This window comes from Xyrauchen texanus, chromosome 29, assembly GCF_025860055.1.
Source record: "Xyrauchen texanus isolate HMW12.3.18 chromosome 29, RBS_HiC_50CHRs, whole genome shotgun sequence".
Lineage (NCBI taxonomy): Eukaryota > Metazoa > Chordata > Actinopteri > Cypriniformes > Catostomidae > Xyrauchen > Xyrauchen texanus.
In genome coordinates this window covers 12,190,972-12,215,030 of record NC_068304.1, presented here as the reverse complement: position 1 = coordinate 12,215,030, position 24,059 = coordinate 12,190,972, and the positions used below count along the sequence as shown (strand labels likewise).

Below are 24,059 nucleotides of genomic sequence, written 5' to 3'. Positions count from 1 at the left end.
CGGTGCACTGTTGTGCTCTATTAGTAATGTGATTACTTTTAAAATAATAAGTAAAATACCATCAAGTTTTAAATAGGATATGTTGTCTCCTGTCTTTTAAAAGTTAAACAATCTATTTATTTTGCTAAATGAACTACCGTATACACAATTAAATGGTTAGTTGCATTGTATTATATGCACTTAACATTGCTTTTCCCTGCTGTCTGAAACAGAACAGAGATGCATATGCACAGCAAAATGTGACATATTTGGTCTTTGGTTATATAACGGAGGGTTACTTTTGCAAACCCTTGCATTTTTACTCTATGTCCTTCCAACGAACCATCCTCATTGAAATCAATGGATTATTCGCAGCATTCTCCGACATGGCATAAACTCTAGTTTGCAGGCGCCCTTAGCGCACCATCTATGGAGTGTGGCTGCTGAGTGAAATGCTTTTTTGAAATGTGCTCACACTACCTAACTGAAACACGTCTATCTCCCAGTTCTTATGCCAAATTCTAACCTTTCTCAACATAATAGCAGCAGGCACTCACTTCCCCCACAGTAAACACACCCACGTACAGCACAGCGGCACACACGTATCAATAACAAACACTGAACTTATTCTGTATCTGTGACATCATTTAACCTGCCTTCGCATTATTCATGAGCTTGCCTTCCAAAAAAAAATACAAATCAAATAAAAAGTGAGAGAGAGCTGCCATGTCTCACACTATCATCTGTCTTTTACAAACAGCATGTCTAACTCCCTTTCACCACTACACATCAATAGCACACACACTCCTACTCAGACACTGAAGGATTTTACTAGATCTCACAGGAGCCAGTGAGTAGGAACACCAGACATAAAAGCTTTTTTGGATGCCATTTTGGCTTTGAGCATATATTCTTGAACAGTTAAGGTGAGATATGTTTTCTAATGGAAAATAATACATATATTATTTTCTATAAGACTAGGTTGGATATAACAGTACCAAGCAGCCAGGATGTGTTCACACCTGAGTCTTTGGGTACCCTCAGTAATTTATTTGCAAATTCCTTCACATTTAAATAGAAAGAAATTAATAGCAAGTCGTTTAGGAATAAAATAAAATAAATATTTTTGATAATACTCAAAAGCAGATTTATTTATATTTACTTCGTTGAACTCTTTTGCGCTGCCGCCTGCAATTTTCACACTCAAATTTAACAGGACACCATTCACACACACACTGTGGACTAAAAGCAAAAGAATGCCAATTATTTATACATAATACTGTTAAAATAAAATTAAAATTTACAAGCATGTAATTCTGGTTCTGTTCACTCTATCTCACTTTAAAAAGTCTTCTTTAATTCCACTAGATGGCAGCAAACACTAGAAAAATATATTTTATTCTCCATCACATTCCATCACAATCTACAGATCTGAAATGTAGGTGGCGCTATAATGCATTTTTAGCCCTGACAGATGTTCTCATCCATAGACTTTGTCTAATTTTCATTTCATGCACCACCCTCAATGTTTCATTTAATATCTCAACCTCTGAGTACACAAGAAGCTCAATCTAAGTGTCATTAGAAAGCTGAGATGCGATGACATATACGAGTTTTGAAACGATGATTCATGATGATTTGTTTAACATACTTTTCCTGCTGGAAGTTAAGCCTTATTTTGGTATTTTGTGTAACATTAATGCAAAAGTGTATTCTCTGAAAAATTCAGATTCCAAGCATTCAAATGATCCCTCATATAATCTGTGCATATGGGTACTTTAACGTTTTAAATGTAATCTTTTTTTGCGATATAGCAATTTTCCAGTCTTTCCGAGGAGACAAAGTGGGGCCGGCACGTCTATAAAGACCTCTGTTCCACTCTCTTCTCTCCAACAAACTAAAGGCACTTGCATAAGCCTTTCTTTTTTAACTTCTTTTGATTCGATCAGAGATGCATTTCAGGTCAGTGGCGTCTTGGCGCTTCCTTAAATTTAATCAAATTATGATGAAGGATGACTGCAGCAGCCTCGGCCAAACCTCAATGGGCCACTTCAGTTTTCAGAAGGTGGGGTTAACAGGGTGACAAAAGATTAGGAGATGTTTATGAGCCCTGCATCTGGGAAATGCAACTGTTATCTTTTTTCTCCTACACCCTTCCTTTCGCCCACTAAAAGAGGATGATTTTTTTTTCAGTGGAAGAAAAAGTGGGAGTGTGTTGTACTGAAGTATGCACTCCAGGGCACTGAGAGCTTTCCATAAGGGGAGCATGAATCTGCCCTTCAAAACAAAGTGATCTCCAGTAGGCTCATCTAAAGCAGCCAGTGCAATCTCTCATTCTGTCAAAGACAGATCTGCTCCACACCAGCAAGGCCCTGGGACACTCTTTACTGCTTCCATCTGCCACGCTTATCCGAGTTTTGCCGCTGAAGGCCTAAGAAATCCAATCATTGTTGAAAGCGAGCACCATCAGGTATTAACACAGGGTCTACCAGTGGGAGGCTGGGATAAAAGTTCCTTTTAACAGCAAAAAATTACTATAAAACACCAAAAGCAGCATTTCCTGTTCTGAACCCTCCGGGCTCTGAGACTGAACATGATTTGTTTGGTGAAGCTATGGTCCATTTTGTGGAGGGTCTTCATTTCTTGCGCAGTACGCCTCATGTTAGAACAGAAGGGGCTGCTAACTCACAGGTGAAGGTGAAATTTTAGTGCAGGCCAAGGTTAAGCTGAAGGAACTTGACCTGCCTATGTATACCAGGCATCCCTGCCCTCCTGAAAAGCCCAGAATATTGCTGGTGACCAGCATGTGTAGTATCGCTGGTCACTACATGCATCCTCACTCCCTGCTAAAAAATCCAGCATTGCTGGTCACCAGCTTATTTTGTGTTTTGTGGCATGCTGGTGTGCTGGTGACCTTACCAGGCTTCTTATTTAGCTAAACCAGCTTCACCTGAAAGACCATGCTGGTCAACCAACTTCACCAGCTGGGTTTTGCTGGTGAAAAGAATGGCTATGCTGGTCCACCAGCTAGACCAGCCCCAACCAGCATTAACCAGCTAAGACCAACATGGAGATTGCTTGCTGATTAGGCTGGATTTTTTTTAGCAGGGCTAGTTTGAAGTGTGTAATTTCTACAGCACTAGCACCACCAAAGAGAATTGCAAAAGTAAACATTGTTTTATTTCTGCCATTGATCAAACAAACAGATGGTTTTGCCCCAAACTCAAGCCATCGGTTGAGTCAATGCTGCTATGTCAAGCAGTTGGGAAGCTCAAACAATCATAGCAATAATTTATAGTGCAACAGAGACACAATGTACAAATGACTTATTAATATTTGTCTTGGCATATTCAACTGGTAAAGGAGAAAGTATTTTTACATACGTAAATAAATAAAGCAATACAGCTTTTACTAGCTTAACCCATAGGAAAGAAACATTACATATGAGATCTCTTGAGTCTCTCAATTGTTTCTACTAGACAACACGAGAACAAAGACTTTAGCGTAGGTCTCCTGCTTCTCAGAATTGTTTCCTGAGATAAAGACACCAATAATCTTACATGTGTCTCTAGTCTAGAGTTTTAAAAGAGATTTGAACAATAACTGGGTTTCCATCCATGTATTTTTACGCAAATTCTGGAATATCGCATGAAAAATGCAGGATGGAAACACCAAGATCTGAACTATTTTGAAGATGTGCCTTTTTGTTATTCAGTAAGAAGACTTGCACTAATAATCTACGATGGAAACACATTTACTAAATATATTCCTAATAAATGTATACAGGAATATAGATGTGCAACAGAAACATCATGTGACCTTGCCTCAACAAGCCATGTGAATATGTTATTCACTCAGAGAATGAGTGAATTTTGCTCTGGTTATTCTGAAATTCCAGACACAAAGCCTGTCATCAAAGTCATTGTCTACTATTAGCCTACCTCCCAGAACTGTCTCACTCACAAACATCAGTCATCTGATGCTGACGCTAGCAAACATGAAGTTCATGAGAGTGTTTTGTCAGCATGCTCTAAACCACAAATAATTTATCACATTATATAAAAGAGCTGCAGTGGCTTCAACTTCCATTTTCATTTATATTTTGAGCAAATTTCCCCAGAAATGTTGAGTTTGTTCTCTTTAACACAAGGGATGGAAACTGTGCTTTATTGTTTTTGCAATATTCTGATTGTGGTAGAAATTAAATTTGCAAACTGTGCTGAGGTTTGCCATACCGATGTCTGCAATCAAAAGTCAGAAATTTCAGTATGAACTTATTTCTCATAAAAGACTAATTTACAGGAGCGATGATTTCAATGTTGAGTTTTATACTCTTTTTGACTTATTATATGTCAAAACTTACCTCAATTTGTGCCTATTTTTTGGAAGAGCAACCTTTGAGCAACTTTTTTTCTAGTTTAAGTTTTTTGCTGAAAAGCAATGTCTCTCATGTGAAACTAGTTCCTTTCGGGAAATCTCACTTCCCAGGGGAACATTTAATTGCTCACATGTTGCTCTTCTGTCACCAACCTGGACCAGCATAGAAATTTGTGCTGGTGTAAGCTGCTTTGGGGTTGGAGAGCTCTGTCTCCCTCTCAGGAGCCCTTTATCGTCTCTTAGCCTCTCCAAAACAAAGGCCAGTCCGTGGGTTCTGGTCCATACAACCAACCTACACACAAGCTGAGTCTCACAGCAACCTGCCTACACACATTCGAGCATCCGTCAGGAGTCATGTTCCAGCACAAAGACAATCACTCATGCTTGTCATTTAAATACCAGTCACATTTGAGAAACGGTCAGCCACTGCTTAATATCAGCACAAACTATCATCCACCCGAACAATAACATATCCACATGCTTTAAGCGGATGTAACTTGACCACCAATCAAGAAATCTTGAAAGCCGCTACAGCTCAACCGGAGACCTCATGGATCCTCTACAAAGCCTGATGGCACACCCAAAAGACATTACCTCTGATAAAACTAAATAACTCTTTACAATCAATATTTCATGAGCTCAGCTAATGCATCCTCTTAAATGTTCCAGTTACAAATGCCAGACATTGTTTGTTTGTGGATATAAAAGTATAAAAGCGTACATCTGTTCCCTTTAGATGCCAGAAACATACCATTTAAGTGAGTTGTTTAGGGCTTTAGCATTGCAGTAATTTGTTTCCCTGACAACCACTTAAGCAAGAAAGATTTCTAGGTTGATTCTAAGCAAATAAACAGTGGCTCTAGGTAACACTGCTGTACTGATATCTTAGTCATTTTTGGGGTCGGTGAGGTGGGGGTGTTAAGGCCCTTTCACATGACTAAAGTCGGGACTTCAACATGATTACTTTGAAGAAAAGAAAGAATCTCATGATAATATGCCTTCATAATTAGTTGTGTCGTACATAGGGTCGAAAACGATTACTCAGCAAGTTCCAAATGCAAGTAAAATGAGCTTTGGCAAGTAAATAAAATGAAGCTACTTGACCGCAATTGCAACATTGCATGTTTTAAGTCAAATTCTAGGAATGATATTCAGACCCTGTAAGAGGCATCCTCAGTTAAAATCAACTAAAGAAAACATCTGTAACTACGCATGTGTCTTCTAAACAACTTTTACCTCGGTGGAAATTAGCATTATTATAGAAAATAGCAAATTTCACCATCTAGTGTACCTCACCTTTTCTTCTCTAGAACTCCATGTGGTGACATATTAATAGTATTAAATTAAGCTATGTCATAATTTTTGTAATAAAAAATTATTCTAAGTTGGTAATTCCGTGTCAACTCAAACAGAGGTCCCAGGCCCAAAATTTTGTTTTTGATAATTTTTCCACTGGTCAAAGATAAACAGAATTATGATGAGAGCCTACATATTAAATGCCATGGATCAATTTTAACTAAGTAATCCATTATTTTGTAGAGGGGGGGACATTTTCGCCTATGATTTTGGACTGTAACTACAAGTGAAAATAATAATAATAATAATTAGCTTAGAAAGGCGGCAGGGTGATTCTTATATTTTTATACAGAGATAGGCAGGTCTATTACTAAAATCATTTGATTTCAGCACCCTTTGTTGCATTATATGCTAATGCATGAGTCCAAAAAGGGGGGAATGTTTTTTTTTTTTGTGCAGATTTTTCAAATGTTAGAGTGCCTATAACTCCAATACTTAATACTTAAGTATTGGAGTTATCAATAAGTATTAAATACATCTTAAAATCCTTTTAATATTATGGTTCAGAATAAACTATCCTTTCATTCAGGAAATTACTTTTCCTTGCATCTTCATTGTTAAGGCCCTAGATTGTTGTGCTCCATCTAATGTGGCTCCAAAAATCAAATGTGGGTCACACAGTATGAGGCTTTTTCTTAACCAGCAAAACAAAGATCTAAGGTACAAATACATTTTAAACAAGAAATGTAGGTAACACTTTAGCAGAAAAGCTCCATTCATTAACATTAACAAACAATTAACTATAGATTTTTTTACAGCATTTATTAATCTTAGTTAATGTTAGTTTCTAAAACTACAATTATTCAGCATCTTTTGATGTATTTGTATACGTTTTCATTAACATTAACAAATTAATTAATAAATGGGTAACACATTATTTTAGTCCTTGTTACACATATTACATGTATATACTATAGTAATAACAGTCAATTATTCATATTTACAAGCAACTAATCCTAAACCAAACCCTTACGGTAACACTTTATTTTACGTAGTCCTTGATACAGAGTAATTACTTAGTTAATTACTTAGTAATAAATGTTGTAATTACATGTACCAAAATGTAATTAACATGTAACTAAGTTATGGTACAGCCTGTACTTACAGATTGTTATTACACACATGTAATAGGCAGCTACTCTTACATATATGTAACAAGCCGAGTCTGTTACATACGTGTTACAAACTTGGTACAATGTAATTATGTAAGAAAGTACTTAGTACCACACAATGTAACAAGAAGTACTTAAATATATTAGGCTACTAAGGTCTGCAGTTACACATGGCAAATGTGTACGTTTTGTAGCATTACATGTATGTAACATAAAATAAAGTTTATCAAGATTGTACTTGAGTGCAATTCATGTGTATCTACATACCTTATCCATCTTAAATAACCCACTAGTTCACCGCTAAAATACATGCATTAGCTTCTTTATTACATTAAAATTACAGAAAATTACACAGGTATAAGCTACGTAAAATAAAGTGTATCAAGACTGTACTTAAGTGGACTTCATGTGTATCTACATACCTTGTCCATATGTACCTTAGTTTGAATTAACTCACTAGTTTACAGCTTAAATACATGCATTAGCTTCCTAATTACATTGCTAATTATATGTTGTATTTGAAGGGGGAAAATAAATTTACAATTTGACTTGTCATTTTGATAATGTCACCTTTTGTGTGCAGGCAGGTGGATGGAAAGGGTAACCACATCAATTCAACTCTACACTATTGAGTTAAAATACAGTATTCTGTAATTGTAATGTAGTTGGGAAGCTACTGCTTGTATTTATGCTGTGAACTAGTGAGTTTACCCAAACTAAGGTACATATGGACAAGGTATGTAGATACACATAAAGTCCACTTAAGTACAGTCTTGATACACTTTATTTTACGTAGCTTATACCTGTGTAATTTTCTGTAATTTTAATGTAATAAAGAAGCTAATGCATGTATTTTAGCGGTGAACTAGTGGGTTATTTAAGATGGATAAGGTATGTAGATACACATGAATTGCACTCAAGTACAATCTTGATACACTTTATTTTATGTTACATACATGTAATTCTACAAAACGTACACATTTGCCATGTGTAACTGCAGACATTAGTAGCCTAATATATTTAAGTACTTCTTGTTAAATTGTGTGGTACTAAGTACTTTCTTACATAATTACAGTGTACCAAGTTTGTAACACGTATGTAACAGACTCGGCTTGTTACATATGTGTAACAGTAGCTGCCTATTACATGTGTGTAATAACAATCTGTAAGTACAGGCTGTACCATAACTTAGTTACATGTTAATTACATTTTGGTACATGTAATTACAACGTTTATTACTACGTAATTAACTAAGTAATTACTCTGTATCAAGGACTACGTAAAATAAAGTGTTACCAAATTGGGTAACCAATAAATGCTGAAAAATTATCGTTCACTGTTAGTGCATAATAACTAATGTTGTTAACTAATGTTAACAAATGTAACCTTATTGTAAAGTGTTAAAAAAAAAAACTATTATTAAGAATAATACACATATGACCAGGGCACAACATGGCACAAAAGCTAGCTTTAGCATGATGCTCTGCTCCATAATACATTGGGGAGAGAAATCATGTGAAAGGACCTTTCTATTTCTTCAAATTATAAAAATAAACCTCTATTGATGACTCACCAGTATGTGTCCAGGAACTTGTAATGATGCGGAGAAAACGTTCCAGCTGAGCAATTAGTGAGAAAGCTTTATTCTAAACCTCTTCTGAATCTGAAACATATTGAAATAAACAGTGTAAGAGAATCATTTTCAGCACATGCAGTTTATTAAATGTTATTCAACTTGTTGGGATGTAACTTAACAAGTAAGAACATTGACGTGTATTATTTGAGGTTGAATGAAGGAGAGGGATCATTCAAGTCTGACCGCGTGAACCGAGACCCGTGAGCTGCAACACAATGTGGTAACTGAGTAAACAAAATCTAGAGTCGATACAGCGGAGTCTGTGCCCGGTGGGAGTCATCGTTTCAGCACAAAACTCGGATTCACACGTTCGTTTGGCTGTATCTTTCACTGTCTCTATCTACAGGTATGTACACTGAAAAAATTTATTCCTTGCTTCAGCAAATATTGCTCATTAAAATAAACAGATTTGACTGAAAATGTAATTCTGTAAACTTTCATTAATTATATGATATATGTGTGACACAAGATAATGAGATTATGCTGAACTCTTAATAATCAAGAAACTTTATTAGCTAATTATTTTGACTGAAGTGATAATAATCTGAAGTTTAGTAAACCCAGCCTCATTTTTTAAGATTCCATGGGAAACCATGTGATACAGAATGTGATTGAATTGTAAGTAAGCATATTTGGGAATGGCTCAAAAAGTTCAAAGGTAAATCACTTTACACATAGTGTGAAATGAAAAGAGAAGTTTCTATTCACTTAAAGAAGTTATGTTAACTTACGTTGTTTCGTTTGCAAATCTAAAGTATATTAAATGTTTGTCTGCATGAGGCTAATTAGATGTTTACATTTTCAGAGTCGAACAAACATTTCTTCACCAGACAAATACTCTTCATCTTCAACCGCTGCTCAGGCCCTTCACCTACAACTCCACACTCGCATCACAGAAACTTAGCATACAACCGGTAATTTCAGTAAGTTAATCGCATTTCTACACCAGTTTAAAATGTTTAATGCAAACTTCAAATTGTACATCTTGAAACCAGCGAACATTTTCTGTGTGTTGGTTTATATTCAGCTTCATCAATGGCATCTACAGTTTTAATGCTAAATGTTACCCCTCCCCCTTGTTAAAGATGCTTTATGAACCATCTGAGCGTTCAGGATATGCTTTTAAATTGCACCTTAGTTAGAGACGACATGAATAAATACATACATCATTATCACATGAAGCATACATTTCAGTCTCTGTAATGAGTTTCACTGTTGTGGTTGCCGATTGAGGTTGTCAATGACAATAATTCATATTCTTTATGTGGTGCTTACACCATAATATTCTCATGGGGAAATACTGTCTTTCTCATTGTCGGGCAGTGGCGAAGAATTCCCGCTGATTAGGCATCACTCACGCGGCAGACACTCAGCAGGCAACAGTTAACGCTTTTCCCTTTTCTACATGTTTCAATGCAAATGTCTCATTGAACCCCTTCGTCTTAAAGGGAAACCAGCTTACATTAGCTGAGTGTTGGTTTATGTTCACTTTTCAGCTTGATTAAATGATTTTAGTAGTTCACCCAAAAATGCGTTTTCTCTTGTCATTTGGCCTTCTCAAACTTGTATGACTTTCTGTCTTCTGTGGAACACAAACCAAACTTTCCACTCAAGTCATATGGATTAATGCTACCTTTATGGATCTTGAAAGTTTTTAACCTCACTGACTTCCATTGTATGGACAAACACACATCATATATCCATCAAAAATCTTTGTGTTACCCTGAAGAAAGTCAAATGTGTTTGACATGGCATAAGACTGCATAAATGATGAGAGAATTATCAATTTTGGTTTGCCTCAAGGAGACACCCTGATATCAACATGTGTAATTTGGTTTGTAAAATAGAGTCACATTAAAAGTATAATACTGTTGCAATATGTATCAGGGTTTGCAGCGGTTACAAATTGTCTCTCGTCATGTGTCTTAAATGTAAACTAGCCATACATGTTGCTTATCTTGTCAGTTACAATTATACAAATCTTTTTTTTTTTTTTGTCTAACAGGATAGGGTCATTTAAATTATAGTCCTGGCAGATCTACAACTATAACTGAAAGAAGAGTCATCAGAGGTTTTCATGTAAAAAAAAAAGAAAAACTAAAAGTAGGAAACGCATTTGGATGACATTATTAATATTTATATAGCACCATTTTAACATTACCACTGACATTCATATAATGTATGCATTTGGAACAGTGGTTGAATAGCTGTGTGCTTGAAATGAAAATTCTCTCATCATTTACTCACACGCATGCCATCCCAGACTTCTACTGAACACAAACTAAGATTTTTAGAAGAATATTTCATCTCTGCAGGTGCTCACAATGCAAGTGAATGTTGACCAGAACTTTGAAAGTACAAAAAGCACATAAAGGTAGCATTAAATATATTAATAGAACTCCAGTGGTTTAATCCATGTCTTCAGAAGTTAAATTATAGGTGTGGGTGAGAAACAGATCAATATTTAAGTCATATTTTAAATGAATCTTCCTCCCTAACCCAGCAGGTGGGGAAATCATAAAGAATGTGAATCCACAAAAACAAGAGAACACAAATATGAAAGTGAATGTGTAGATCAATAGTAAAAAAGTACTTAAATATGTATCGGTTTCTCAACCACACTTATCATATCACTTCTGAAGACATGGATTCTACCACTGGAGTCATATGGATTCCTTTATGCCACATTAATGTGTTTTTGACCACCATTCACTTTTATTGAATGTACCAAAAGAGCTGAGATATTCTCCTAAAAATCTTTGTTTGTGTTTAACAGAAGAAAGTCATACACATCTGGGATGGCATGGTGGTGAGTAAATTAAGAGATATTTTATTTTAATTTTTTTGGGTGAACTATCCATTTAAGCGTCACTTTTTACTTTGTAATTATTGATTTTGAGGACATTTAATTGTGCAAATAAATACAATGGAAACTGTTAATATACATTTTGACCAAGATTATTTCTGTGCATTTAGGAAGAGGAGCTTGACCAAGCACAGAAAGAAGCAGATGCCATCAATGCTTTTGAGCAGGAAGAGCGAAAGTTGCCTAATAACCCACTGGATGTATTGATTGTCCTTGAAAATGACTTTTTGGGCTTCTTTATGCCCTTCACATTTGCTACCCAAAGAAGCTGACACTTTTTCTACAGTAAATGGTGTTGCATCTTGATGATGGCAATGTCTGGCCAAGATGAAAATATCTTTTGAATGAATAGTTTCATTTATAAATACAAACAGTTTCTGTTGTTTTTGTTGCATTATTAGTTCAGAGAGTTTTCTCCTACCTGCATATATTTCTGCAGTGTGCAGCATTTTTAATTGTGTTTATTTAGATTTACTGAAATTCTTTAAGTCATTGCATAGCCCACTCGTTTTTATGTTTTTTGTTTATCATCATGATTTTGTTACTATTTTTGTATTTGAAAACCTATTGGTTCCAGGAGAGCATGAATATCTATGTTAGATTGTAAATTTGTAAACAACACTAAAAACCTTTGTCATTCACCAGTTGTCTGTTATTTCTTCGGGTCATTTTATTTTAAAGTTAATTGAAAGTAAATGAACAGAATCAAGAATTTGAAGCTGCTAATAGCACTTACTGAGCTAAATGAGCTTAAAATGCATAGTTGGGTAAACAGAGACTCTTGGGGTTAAAAAAGGTTAAATATAGTAGCTGGCATTTCACAGTATTTTAAGTAAACATTTTTGGAAGCTCACTAATTTGATTAAATTGAAACTCACTAAAATGTTTTTTTAGGTAACGTTGCTTAAAATTCCTAGAGGAATTTGCTTAAAAAGTGGGATGCAAAAATGATGCACTATATTTTTAAACAAATCCAGCACATAATTTTTTTCAGTGTAGATCACTACATAGATACACTACATATCACTACATATACTGCTAACATATTGTTTTCTCCTAGCCAAAACAAGAGCCCTGAACTGAGAATAGAGGAGATCTCTGAGCACATAGTATAAATAGGAGATGTATAACTCACTGAAAAATGTATGGAAGGATTCACAACACTCTAAATGGCTGCTGTAGGAATGATTGCCTTTTTGCATTGCATGATTGTTTACTCTAAAATGTGTATGTATGTTAGCTGACCAGCCTGATTTGCATGATGAAAATGAAGCAAAATTGATGATACTATAATTGTAACATTTTGTTGGTGATTTCAAATGTTCATTCCCTATTTGAGTAGACAGGAGCTGTACTTGTCTATATCTATATAAGTGGCCTTATATCAAATCTGTACTTTGAATCCCTTATAAAAAGAAACGGATCAATTCTGACAATGTGATTGTGAAGCCAAACAAGGCCAACTGGTGAAACAAAAGGACCGTCTGCCTCACAATTCCAGCCTGTCCCCTAATCAGAGGACCTGGGGCCAGCAATAGGGCCATGACAAGGGTCTGTAGACTGTGATGTCTGGAGGGACGGGTGTGTGAAGCAGGCTGAGAGGTCTGTGGGGGGCTGTTAGTTACTGTGCTAAAACCCAAGGGAAATGGTATATCTCTACAGAGTGGGGAAGTCAGGATGTCTATTGCCCAGAAGAGATGACCAAAATGAGTGGGGTAATGTGAGAGAGAGAGGAAGAAAAAGGTTTATTATATATACACACACAGTGGAGTTATGTGTGTTTTCATGTGTAGAGGTTTTGTATGTTGGCGTACAATAAATAACATTTTTATTATAGCTCTTGGATTAACATGCAAACATAATCAAAGCACAATGGCATACGTTCATGTAAGGGTATTATGAAGGCAGATTTTTACTAAAAGATTTACATGTGTTCTTAGGACAAAGATATTTTATATAAAAATCAGGTCAAGAAATGTTGTCCCAATTTTTCAGGGCAGGTTGTAATTTGCTATTAATGTCATAAATGTATACAATTTATTATTTACAATATGGCCATAATATTTCATTTTTAGATTTTTGTGCTACAGTTTCCAATATGTTGATTTTTGAATTACTTCCAGCCTCAAAATTGTATTACTTTTTAAACATTGCCGAAAACCCTATAATAGGCTGTTAAATGCAGGTGTGGATTTAAAGACAGGTGTAGATTTTGTTTAGGTGGTTCTTCCAATTTTCACATAAAACCTGCACCACTGGTTTAATGGCAGGTCCCATTATGACAACTTACCCCATATACAGTAGTGTGAGGGACTATTGGGGCAAAAAAAAAAAAGACTTTCAAGAAAGATATAATAATGCATATATTATGTACAGTATATAATACATATATGATATAATATATATTTATTCTTATATACAATGTATATATATATATATACATAAGTACATAAAGTATACAAGAAATACATATAAAAAAGTGGGAGTAATTTCATAAAATCAATTGATTTTCAGACCCTTTCCAGATATGCGTACAATGGACTGGTGGAGTCTGATCTCCAATCAAACAATAAATCAATCATTGCTATCAACAATACAGTCAGTCATCCAATCCAATAGCCTGATTCTGTTAGTGACCTGCCACTGCTGCTCCTACCCATCGAATAAATCTTCAGTCAATCAAAGAGTTGCCATGGCAAATTAAACTCAGGCAGCTGGGGAGAGGACGCTTAATCTTATAATCAAACAGCACATCTGTGTGTGTGTGTGTGTGTGTGTGTGTGTGTGTGTGTGTGTGTGTGTGTGTGTGTGTGTGTGTGTGTGTGTGTGTGTGTGTGTGTGTGTGTGTGTGTGAGTGCACTGGGCACGCAGCACTGCTTCAAATTATGCAGCTATGCCAGAGCACGTTCTCCATCTAAAGACACCTCACCGTGGAATATATTACAGAGGCAGAGGTCAGGCAAACAGACTCTAATCAGATAAACTGCCCTGCCCCAATGAAAGTGAGCTAGCTAAACAGCCAAGAACTACAAGATTTCATTCCAACACCTTCACAACATTTGGTCTTGGTCCCTCACTCAGCATAATAATCAGAATGAGCTTTACTGCCAAGTATGCTTACACATACAAGGAATTTGTCTTGGTGACAGAAGCATCCAGTGCACAAACAATACAACAAGACAAAGATAATAATAATAAAAATAGAATGAAAATAAAAGTATATATAGAAATACACAATAAGAAAAAAAAATTATAATATATATATATACTTATATATAAAGTATGTAAAAATAAAAATCTGTTATATTCAGATGGAAGGGAATGTAATGGCAGGAGAGGTAGGATATGCTGTATAAATAAAAATAGACTAGGCTGTGTATTTCACATAATTATTGCACAATGGGGCAGTTTTAACATTTCACGAGATGGATAGCCTGAGGGAAAAAAACTGTTCCTGTCAGGCGACCATCAGGCAATGGTTCTGGTGCTCAGTGCTCTGTAGTGCCGACCAGAAGGCAACAGTTCAAAAAGGTAGTGTGCTGGGTAAGTGAGGTCCAGAGTAAGGTTGCAATGTTATGAGATTTTCACTGTATGATAATCGTCTCAGAAAATATCATGGTTTCTCTGTATCACAGTATTACACAATTATTTTTATCAGTTACAATGACCCTTAAAGGAGTGAAAATTGGACTGCTTGTCCATCAGAAAGCTGTTGATCCACTGACAGATAGAGGTGGGAACAGAGAGTTGGTATAATTTAGTCCGGAAAATGTATGCATGAACATGAACATGAATGATGCAGAAACCCATGCACTCATATCATCCAGATATGACTAGTAAACTTTTGGCATGCATGCAGTGCAGCAGATCAGTGTCAGTTTTAAAACAATGGACTAATCAGATGAATCTTGGACATATTTACATTTGAACAAGCATAGGCCTATTGGGTGTTTATATTTGCAATATTTGGGGATTTAGTAGACCTAAAAACATGCCTTTCATTCAATTCTTTTGCACTCTATCTTTAACACATGAACATGAGCCACTTACAAGGCACAGCAGCCTATGTAGACACTAGACAACAAGGAGGCTTACTTGGATTTTCTACAACAGAGCTATAAAGTATTACAAATGTGTGTATGAGTGTGTGTTTGTGTGAGGAAATTACAGTTCACCATATTTTGGGATGAACACGCCTCAATTGTATCTCTGAATTAGCCCCTGCTATATACAGATGCACTAGGATGAAATTGCCCACAGAAAACAAGAAAAGAAACAAGAAAGGACAAAGAATAAAAGATGTACGCTCTGGTGAATAATGCTAAACAACAAAAGACAGCCCTAGCCTTCAAGTAGAACAATACCATCATTAGATAACGGGCTTTTCTCTTTTCAGGATCGACCCTTGGGTTAATGAATGTAGCTGCATCGTTTTATGCACCATTACAAGGCTTTATCTTCCTGTGGCACTAATGCAATTCATGAAAAAACTCAAAGAAGAGCTGTGCCGAAATGGCAATCTATGGCAGCACTGAAATGCATGTCACGATAAATATCCCGCAGGACATAAAAATTACAGAAAAGCAACTTTCCCTCAGGGGTAACCAGGGCCTTGTATACACTGTAAACCCCAATGCTCAAAGTAATGAATTGTATTGAGTAGGGTGTGATGGATCTGCCATGAGTATTAGCAAATCACCACAAAAAAATGAGTCCATTGCCAAAAAACAAGGACCGAAGCGGTCTTCAATTGTGACAGTTTATTAAATCTTGCTTACGCAAGATAAGTGATCGAACCTCATTAAAGAGGAAAGAAAAAAGTCACAGAAATTGTATTCCTCCAGATTATATCACAGGTAATATCCAGGGTTGACAGAAGACATAATTGGGCTTAGCCTCTCAAACTGACAGAGGACAAAATTCAACACCACCTTTCCCAGGACACAATAAGTCACTCCCCTCTAGATAAACCATACACTGAATTTATAAGAAGTGGCCAGCAACATGAAAACAAACAAAGGGGGAACAAACCCATACAACTGTTCACAACAATACCAACACAAACCTTGCAATAAACACAATACATTTAACTAAATTTAGAGCCATGACTACATGTTAGTTAATGCAAAATAACTATATTAAACCAGAAATCACATTAATCAAGACATTACATTTTCCTATGTCCCCTCTAATGCATCAAAGTTGGTACAGTCTCATTTCCTTTAGAATTCCCATAAAACAGATCAACTTCCTGTTTGAATCACTTTGTCACTAGACTGGTCCATTCCCACAACACACCAGGTACCAAATATTTCAAATCATCTTAATTATAAAATGAATTAACAATTTGAACCATGTTTTTACAAATCATATTTTAGCCAAAGAGGAATTTTAACTGGTTTAATGTTCTAACCTTAAGCCAAATAACTAAGCCCATGCACGGACTTGGTATAATGAAAAATAAAAGATCTTAACCAAACCAATATAGTAATGTCCTTTTTATTTATTAATAAACTGCAAATATGAATATATAAGAATTGTGTGGCTTAATTCCTGGCCATCACATAGGGAAAAATTAAATCATTCAAATTTGTTCAAATAAATATTTAGAAATTCCTATTTCTTTTGAGTACATGAAACTGCCACCTTTTAAGTTACCTGAACTGTTTTATTGTTTTGAGTTTAATTAACTTTTTTTTTGTTTTGTTTGGTAAACTCAAATTGGGTAGGGGATCACCGCAAATTCACTGGTATTAAAATCCCAGTGTTTAGGCATTTCAGAGTAAAGTGTTTAGATTTAGTGTTAGATCTAGTGAAATGAACACTATTGGGTGTAAAATCACAGAGTTACTGGTATACAACACCTGCCAGTGTTACTGTCAACATCCAAGCATTTGGGAAGTGCTGTGGTTGAGGAATTTTCCATGTCAACGTTTTTTCCATGGGTGCCTGAAAAGCATCAATTTCACCAAGTTTGCACTGCATTTCGGTCTCATTTTAGACAAATTTGATTGCCCTGTTTGATTGGTTACATGGATTCCCAAATAGAATATGATTCCTGTGAGGAGGAGGAGGGTGTGGCCGGGCCGTGAAGAAGCAAGGCCGCTGCTGAATCAGCGGGAGATTGAGATAAAGGGCAAATTGTTTACCTGTTCAGACCATTTTTATTTTATCTGAAGATCAGGTCACCAGTTGTGCGCCTCCAACCAAGCACTAACAAATGTCCAATTTCAGTTTTGCAACTGGTCCAATCCCTCTGGTCTTAATCATGTGGGTTTGCATTGTCTCTTATCACTAAAGTCATGCATATTTCGTAGTTCCAGTGTTGGCCCTGGTGAGACTGCAAATTAAAATTTTGGAAGCACAGATGTTCATAAGGTCCAAACTAATTTGAATGATGTCATAGGGTTCCCACTCTTTTCAAGCCACAATTGTCCAGGACATTTCCAGGACATTTTATGCACCCAAAAAGTGCCATGTTTAAGCAACACGTGTCCATGGCCGAGTATGACTTTTCATCCAAAAAGACAACAATAATAGTCTAATAATAATAATGAGTATCAATAACGTCCTTACCTTCAACATTATTAAAATGTGCATGTCAAATCTACTGACTTCAGTTGAATGTTTAAGCATTATAAAAAAAGCAGATGTACTGTATCATTTTCCAACAGTTTTTAAACTGCTGAACATGAATTTTATCAGAAAAGACAACAATAATAGCATAATAACAATCATTTTGAGTTTCGATGATGTCTCTTTGTCATTGTAAAGTGCATTTCACATGAGTTGAGGGGAGGCGTCAAAGCTCCGCTAAACACCAGCGTCAAGCAGCACTTTGTCCTCCACATTATGGTGCCTACACACTGACTAGTGGTTCCCAACCTTGGGGTCGCGACCCCAAGTGGGGTCGCATGGAATTGAAATGGGGTCGCCAATTATTTTGCTGTTGAATTGTATCAATACAAATAACAATACTAATTATAAAAACACCACAAACATGCTTACTACAACAAAACGCATCCTAAATTTTCCAATTTCCCTTGTGGTTTCAAGGACATGGTTAACTAAGCTCAGCATATGTTGATTAGCGTGATCACACATGACGAGGCAAACATAATTTGCGCGCAAAGTTCCGAAAATACTCCTGGAAAATTCCCCCGCCTATTCTTTACAAATGGATGTCAGCACAGAAGGGAAACATGCCCATGTTTTGACATTTGTTCGTTACAGGATAATGCTATTCACGAGAATATTTTGCACTGTCTCCCTCTTATTGAGAATGAGACTGCCAATGCCATGTACAATGTCCTCCACAGCTATATGGAGAAAAACAACATTCCATCGGAGTGTATGGTAGGATTTTGCACAGACGGGGCTCCGTCTATGGCTGGACAGCGAGCAGGCTTACGGACGTTATTCATGGAACTGGCTCCCTCTGCAGTATGGAATCATAGCATGATTCATCATGATTCACAGTTATGCATAATCTTTTTGGGTGCATAGCTGGCATCTAAGGAACAGAGAGTGCCCATCGCAAAGGTATTGCAGCAGGTCGTAACCATGGTCAACTACATCTAGCCACATCCACTGCGTGCACCTCTGTTTGCAAAATTATGCAGTGATATGGGATCTGAACATGACAATTTTCTCTTTCACACAGAAGCACGGTGGTTTGTCCAGAGGTAGGGTGCTGAAGCGAATTTTCAAGCTGAGAAATGAACTGTTGGCGTTTTCCATAGACGTCAAAAAGACAGATTTTGTTAACTTTATCTGTGACCAGCAAAAAATGTACCTCCTTGCATATGTAACGGACATCTTTGGAAAACTTAATGAACTTAACACAAGCATGCAGGGGAAAAACAAGAATATCCTGCAGATGAGTGACTGTATTGATGGATTCAGGGGGATACTTACATTCTGGAGAGAAAGCCTCTAACAGACAACAGCATCGATGACCAGTGCTCCACAAAGGTAATGTGCGACCACCTGAAACACCTAGAAGAGCACTTTGCCACTTACTTCCCAGACTTGTATATGTCAAAGTTTGACTGGGTGAGGGATCCATTCCACTGTGATGCAAGCTCAGTGGGTCTGCCCGTCACCGCTGTTGAACAGCTGATTGAACTATCATGTGACAGAACGCAACAGGGCCTGCATTCACGAGTGGCGGTGGAGGAATTCTGGTTTGGAGTAAGGGAAGAGTACACAAATATCTCACAGTGTGCTTTAAAACTTTTGGTACCTTTTGGAAGCACATATTTGTGTGAAGCTGGATTTAGGGCTCTTGTGTGCATGAAGTCAAAATACCATTCGCGGCTGGATGTAACGGCAGAGATGAGATGCGCTCTGTCAACTACATCACCTGACTTTGAAAGGCTGCAGAAAGATGCGCAAGCTCATCCGTCCCATTAAGTATGATGCAGTAAGAGACACCATAATCATAATAAAATAAAATGAAATACAGAAATGTCATGGATATGGAGTAAGGTAGAGGCTGTTAGGGGATATGCTGCAGGAGCTGAGTTAAACTGAGTGGGATCTAGCCCATATTTGTAGCCTACACTCTTTTTTTTCCATTGTTTAATTTGAGTCATTGTTTGTTCAGCATTTATTTGCAGACTTGTAAATACAAGCTTGTGTGTACATATACTGTAATGGCAAAATAATATCTTCACTTTGTGCACTAATCTGTGGCTTGTCCTGGTGATTCTGCCTCCAGCAGCCATCCAGAATTATAATCCTAAAATAACCAAAATGTGTTGTAAATTGAATGTTTACTTTTAATATAGCATTACAAATTCTATTACATGATCAAAAACAAATACATTTTTGTAATAGATTGTGTTTTGAATGTCTGGTGTCACTAGAGTTTTGTGATGTCAAAGTGGGGTCACAAGCCAAAAAAAGGTTGGGAACCACTAGTTCTATCTTTTTTGTTTTGCAGGAGAGTCCATCGTCGACTTACCAAAGAGAAATATGCATTGGGTAGTAGCACCTTAAGGATCCACATTCCAAGAGAGGATATGCATGCTATTTAATTTTCAAATGTGTGAGATGATGTAGATGGATAATCCTGTTAACTTACTAATTTTTCTTAAATAGTCATTTTACTTGAAAACATGGCATATATTTTTTAAGAGCAAGTAATGAGTTAGAATCAATCTAAAGCTGAATTGCTTTAGAGTTTTTATTTTTCTGATTATACAGATATTTCAGGACTTAAGCCTCCTGTTTGCACCAGAAACAGCTGCCAAACTGTTTGAAAAGTGGCCAACTCTCTATCAGAAAAAGATAATCAAAGAAGCACAGACCCTGACATCCTCATAAGTGCTTGAACATTTGCTGAAGTCTGCAAGGAACCAATACACTGAATCCTTGAATTAGCGTCCAGGTACAGTGTTAATGGCCAAATTTAGATTTATAGTTTAGTGAGTTGTATCTCGATACTGAATACATAGCAGGTTACTTTTTAAAAACATAAAGAAATAATGGAATATAACCTGGAAGTAGGGCATTTCAATCAAGAAAGTAAATTTGTCTGAAAATGCATACAGATGGCAAACTCTCTCGCTTCTGACAGAATGGGACTATGACATATCTTTCCTGCTTCTTTGCACATTCTGCTACCTCAGCCTGACAGAAAGAAAACAAGATCAGTAAAGCTCAGATCATGGGTCATCTAAATGTTTTTCACAAGTTGATTACAATACTTTTTGAAATGTGAAACATATAGCACAAATTTATGTAGTTAAAATTGTATAAGAGGGTATAACTCATTGTTTGGCTTTTTGCTTTTTCCTTTGTCTTGCAGGAGCCAAGAGGAACACTTTGAGAACCAGGATCAGCAGCCATACCTTCTTGCTTCAGGAACCAGCAAGCAGGCAACAGTTTTTATGTTGTGATGGACAAGAAACCATTGAATATCATATGAATCTTGTTGTTTGCCCTGATTCGTTGATGAGATGCCAGCGTTTGGTAAGATTGTTTGCGTAATTGAGAAAATAGTTTTCTTTATTGTTTCACAAATGGAGACTACATTTGTAGAGCACTTTCATGCTTTTCATGTTTAAGAGCAAGAGCTCAACTTTTCAGTTATTATGCCTGGTCAACTGTGGTATTATAAGCCATTTCTCAAGATGCTTTATTGAACCGATTCACTTTCTATGTTGTACCAGACATTTGCTTTGTCTAAGTGTACTTTACGTGTTACCTCATGCAGTCATCAGTGTTGCCAACTATTTTCAATGGAAAGTAGCTAAAGCCTGCTCGAAAAGTAGCTAAATGTCGCCAGATGAAGTCATGCGTCATTAGCATATTAATGACGTCATCGCGTCGTATTTGCATTCTGCCTAATTTGTCGGTACTGTAGCCTACTTCAGTTTATAATAACGGTTATCTCCCCTAAACCGTGCTCATACTGTTTTTATATAAGTATATAGCCGAATGTCCAGTAAAACGGTTCTCAATTACATATTTTCTGTTAGATAACGGAACGGAACTTCTGCTAACGTTACATGTTTATGAGTTTGAAGAAGGTTTATTGTTGTGTTTGGATAAGTAAAATGTATAAAGTCTGTAAATATACGATCTGAAGTCGGAGAGTTCAGAAACCGAACCGGAATGAACTAAAACTCTGATTAGTAGTGACTATAAGCGCATGCCAAGAAAAAACGGTCAAATTAAATGTTTTGAATTAAAACAAAGGAGAAGGCAGCTGCTATGTGATCACTGACTGGTTCCTGCTAACACAGCGTGCACATGCGCAGCTCATTCATGTCTATGTCCGCTGGCGTGCAGTCAACGGAATGTGCTGCTCCTCTCAGCCACTCACTAAACAAAGCAGACGCAGCGGGGAAGTAAGACCTCACGCTTGCAGTACTGGCGATATTTGGAATTTGGAAAGTTGCTAAGGTTTGTCCAAAAAGTCGCTAGATTTGTCACTAGTCGCTTTTTTGAAAAAATGTCGCTAAAGGGGTCTGAAAAGTCGCTAAAAATAGCGACAAAGTCGCTAAGTTGGCAACAATGGCAGTCATATACAGGGGTGTGATGAGGAGGGGGGCGTGGCCAGGCTGTGATGACGCACGCCTGGGGCTGAGTTGACTAATCAGTGGGAGAGAGAGATGAGAGGATGATGCCAGTTCTGGAGAGACACATGAAGATGTGTGTGTGCATACCAAAAAGTAAAAAAACAAATGACCACCATAACAATTATCATGTTTCAGGATCGTTGAACACAAGACATCAAGCATATTTAACATCAGTTTGCAAATTCAGCAACTTACAAAGTACATATACATTTACAAAAACAAATTTTTTGCATACTTTGAAAGTTCACAAAAGGCTTGAACCCCATTAATTGCTGCTAGCAGCTATATTTTTGTGTTTTTGCAACATGAATGCAAAGGGGAACTTGTTAGTGTTTTGTTATGTTGCCATTTAGAAGGGTTTCTGTTATTTTGGAGTTTTGGGGGTTACCATTATGGTGAAGAGTGGAGCTTGAGCTTAGGTTGAGGACAATACCTAATATGTATTTTACTTACAGCTTTGTCCATTATTAAGCAAATCGCTAGTCAGAACTGACTTGGGTGAATAAAGTGATGGAAATAACTGATTTGTGTTGCAAAAATAAATAAATCAATAAAATCTGGTGGTTTACTCAACATTTAAAGTTTAAAGTTAAGTGCCATAAAAATGTATGAGTTAGCTTACTCAATTTTTCAAGTTAAGTGCAATTAGCATGCATAAGCAGTACAAAATCAAAACCTGACAGTTCCACTTACTTAAATTTTGAATTTATTAACTTAATAGATTTGATATAACTGACTACCTAAAATGTTCAGGTTTACAGTGTATTCCAAAAACAGCTATCAAGATATTTATCAAAACTGAACATTTTGTGTTGTAAGGATTAAAGATAGTCATACAGGTTTGAAGTGACAGGAGTAAATTACATGATGAAAATTTTTGCTTGAACTATTAATTTAACAATGACATTTACCAAAGAGTAAAAGAGTAGACAGCACGCCTAATTCCTCGGAGCTGAGCAGTTGTACTATTATAATACTTCTGCTGTTCCATTCACCTCTTAAGAAGTGTATGCTGTTGGATATACAGCGCATTTCCAGCGGCTTTCTCTCCTTCTGCACAACGAGTGGAAATTTCACCCCTGGGTGCTTCGACAGCACTAAAAGAGTGTATATTCCTGCTAAAGAGAATATTTTCTCTATTAGAGCACACACATTGACATTGAACATCTTTTTAAAATCTTAGGAGTGTGGCATCCTCGTGGGCACTGGCCCATGGCACCTCTCTACAGATATCTGAAGAGCAGCGGGCTTGGCTACACCCAATACCTACACCAAGTACCGGGTTGAGCTGGGTTTCATCCCTTGTTTTGTCCGGTACGAACAGGTAGAATTTGGTTATACGGAACAACTGGCCAGGTTCGAGGCAGGACCTACCACCTTCCCCTTTCCATGTTTGGCTGGTGAGCCCACGTTTTGTATTGCTACATATTGACTTCTCCTTTGGGCAGGATATGGTCTCCGTGGGGTCTTTTCCCCTTGAAACAGTAGGGATGAAAAAGAACGCTTTCCCCGATGCGTATAATTGCGTTAGATGGCCCCTGCTAGATCAAATCCTCTGTGGAGAAAAAACATAGAGAGAAAAGGCAGCGGCTGGTGCGTCCTGCTCCCATGCTAATTACGTGCATTACGGGGCATTGGGGGAG

The 24,059-nt window shown here is 36.8% G+C and overlaps 1 protein-coding gene across 2 annotated transcripts in view; it reads right to left on the bottom strand.

The window, feature by feature from the left end:
* LOC127623252 (xylosyl- and glucuronyltransferase LARGE2s) overlaps positions 1-24,059 on the bottom strand; it is a 154,191-nt gene that overhangs the window by 73,320 nt on the left and 56,812 nt on the right. The window contains exon 2 of one of the 2 annotated variants that reach the window (XM_052097611.1): positions 8,398-8,487. The exons of the other annotated variant lie outside the window; for it this stretch is intronic. The gene's annotated coding sequence lies outside the window, so the exon portion shown is untranslated. The remainder of the gene's footprint in view (positions 1-8,397; positions 8,488-24,059) is intronic. 2 annotated transcript variants of the gene reach the window in all.